Source organism: Petaurus breviceps, unplaced genomic scaffold (genome assembly GCF_028583685.1).
Source record: "Petaurus breviceps papuanus isolate PSGF00001 unplaced genomic scaffold, PetGlider_PUasm1.0 559, whole genome shotgun sequence".
NCBI classification, from domain to species: Eukaryota; Metazoa; Chordata; class Mammalia; order Diprotodontia; family Petauridae; genus Petaurus; species Petaurus breviceps.
Genome location: NW_027186377.1, coordinates 2,350,950 through 2,353,813, shown reverse-complemented (window position 1 = coordinate 2,353,813; position 2,864 = coordinate 2,350,950). Strand labels below are relative to the sequence as shown.

Below are 2,864 nucleotides of genomic sequence, written 5' to 3'. Positions count from 1 at the left end.
TCTCTCTCTGTCTCTCTCTCTCTCTGTCTCTCTCTCTCTCTGTCTCTCTCTCTCTGTCTCTCTCTCTCTGTCTCTCTCTCTCTCTGTCTCTCTCTCTCTGTCTCTCTCTCTCTCTGTCTCTCTCTCTCTCTGTCTCTCTCTCACACACACACACACACACACACACACACACACACACACCTACTTAATAAACTCCATTGAGTCCCTGTTAAGACAACGTTTGGCCCTTAGAGTGCTTTACTGTCTAGTCCCTTCTTTCCTTTCCCTTCTTCCTGTGCACTAATCCCCTTCATGCACCCCTAAGACCCATTCAGACTGACCTGCCTGATGCTCCTCAGACACAACACCTCATCTCCTAACTGCATGCTTTTGCACTGGCTGTTCCCCAATGCCTGGATTGCTCTTCCTCTTTACTGCCACCTATGTAACAGCTGATTTCCTTCAAGACTCAGCTCACATACCACCCTCTACATGAAGCCTTTCCTGATCCCCTCAGTGCTCGTGCCTTTCCTCTCTCCCAAAATTACCTTGTAACTATTTTGTACATATACTGTTTATAGTAATATGGACACAATATGACAATAAATGAATGAAAAAGCATTTGAATTTATAATTTATTCAGTTTGGCATTTTTCAAAAATTGAGTTCCAAGTTCTTTCCCTCCATCCAGCTTCTCTACCAAAAATTGAGAAGGCAATTGATGATATCAATTATACAAGTGAAATCATGCAAAACTATTTTCATATTAGCCATATTGAAAAAGGGTGAGAAAAATGAAGTGAAAATTATACTTCAATCTGCACTCAGAGTTCATCAGTTCTCTCTCTGCAGGTGGATGGTATTTTTCATCATGAGTCTTTGGGAATTGTCTTGGGTCATTATCTTGATCAGAGTAGCTAAGCCTTTCATAGTTGATCACTGTTACAATATTGCTGTTACTGTGTACAATGATTTTCCTGATTGTGCTCACTTCATTATGTATCACTTCTTATAAATCTTCCAGGCTTTTTCTAAAACCATTGCTTTCATCATTTCTTATAGCACAATATAATTCCATCACAATCATATACCACACCTTGTTCAGCCATTCCCCAATTTATGGGCACTCTCTCAGTTTCCAATTCTTTGCCACCACAAAAAAACCTGTGATAAACATTTTTGTATACATAGGTCCTTTCCCCTTTTCTTTGATCTCCTTGGGATACGGACTAAGAAGTGGCATTGCAGGATCCAAAGATATGCAGTTTTATAGCCCTTCAGATGTAGTAACAAACTGTTGTCCAGAATGGTTAGACTGGTTCACAACTTCACCAACAATGTATTGTGTTCCCATTTTTCAACATCCCTTCCAGCATTTGTCATTTTCTTTTTCTATCATGTTAGTCAATCTGATGGGTGAGAGGTGGTACCTCAGAATTGTTTAAATTTGCATTTCTCTAATCAATAGTGACTTGCAGTCCTTTTTCATGTAACTATTGATAGCTTTGATTTCTTCTTCTGAAAACTGCTTGTTCACAGCCTTTGACCATTTATCAATTGGAGAATGACTCTGATTTTTTTGTAAATTTGACTCTGTTGCTCATAAATTTTAGAAATGAGGATTTTAGCTCTCTATGCCATCTTCCTCATGCTTGCAGCCATGAAGGTCGAGCTGTGTAGCTTCAGTGGGTACAATATCTACCCAGGTCACGGGAGGCGCTATGCTGGCATGAATGGGAAGGTTTTCCAATTTTTGAATTCAAAATGTGAGTTTGCATTCCTTTCAAAGAGGAACCCCCAGCAGATCAATTGGACTATACTGTATAGAAGAAAGCACAAGAAGGGCCAGTTGGAAGAGATTCAAAAGAAAAGAACTCACTGGGCTGTTAAATTCCAAAGGGCCATCATTGGGGCTTCTCTTGCTGATATAATGGCCAAGAGGAACCAGAAACTTGAAGTTTGAAAGGCCCAACAAGAACAAGCCATCAGGGCTGCCAAGGAAGAAAAAAAAGGCTAAGCAAGCAACTAAGAAGACAGCTGCATCTGCTGCTAAGGCTCCTACAAAGGCAGCACTTAAACGAAAAATTGTGAAGCCTGTGAAAGTTTCTGCACCCTGAGTTGGTGGAAAACGTTCATTGTATACTAAATTAGATTAAATAAAAGGAAATTTAAAGCAAAAAAAAAGAAAAAGAAAGAAATGAGGCTTTTATCAGAGATACTTGCTACACATTTTCCCTCAGGTTACTGTGTTCCTCCTAATTTTGGCTCCATTGTTTTTTTCTGTGTGTGTGCTTTAAGAATTTGAATGCTTTGCCATATGCTGCATATATGTTTAATATTGATAATAGTTCATTGTTAACAGTGTCTTTTGCAATTTTTCTAAGGTTTTTATTACAAGTTCTTTTTGCAAGTTTCCCCAATGATCTCCTTTAATTAGACCTGTTTTTGCTTTTGCTTTGTCTGAGATCATGACTGACACCTCTGTCTTTTCTTTTTTAACCTCAGCTCAAGCACAGCAGATTTGGCTCCAGTCCCTTATTTTAATTCTGTGTCTGCATTTCTGTTTTAAGTGTGTTTCTTATAAACAACATGTTGTTGGATTCTGGTTTCTAATCCATTCTACTATCTGCTTCCATTTTGTAGGTGAATTCATCCCATTCACATTCACAGTTATGATTACTAACTGTGTTTCGTACCATAATATTTTCTTCTGTTTATCTTTCTCTCTTTTTACCCTGTTCCTCTTCAAAAGTTTGTTTTACTTCTAACCACTGCCTTAATCTGCCCTCCCTTTTATCACACATACCCACCTTTCCCTTACCCGCTTCCACTCCTACTTCCCTGATGGGTGGGTAAAAAAATTTCTATAGCAAACCAAATATATT

At 38.7% G+C, this 2,864-nt stretch overlaps 1 pseudogene; it reads left to right on the top strand.

The window, feature by feature from the left end:
• The first annotated feature begins 1,639 nt into the window (after nucleotides 1-1,639).
• On the top strand, nucleotides 1,640-2,135 carry LOC138173089 (large ribosomal subunit protein eL24-like; annotated as a pseudogene).
• The last annotated feature ends 729 nt before the right edge of the window (nucleotides 2,136-2,864 follow it).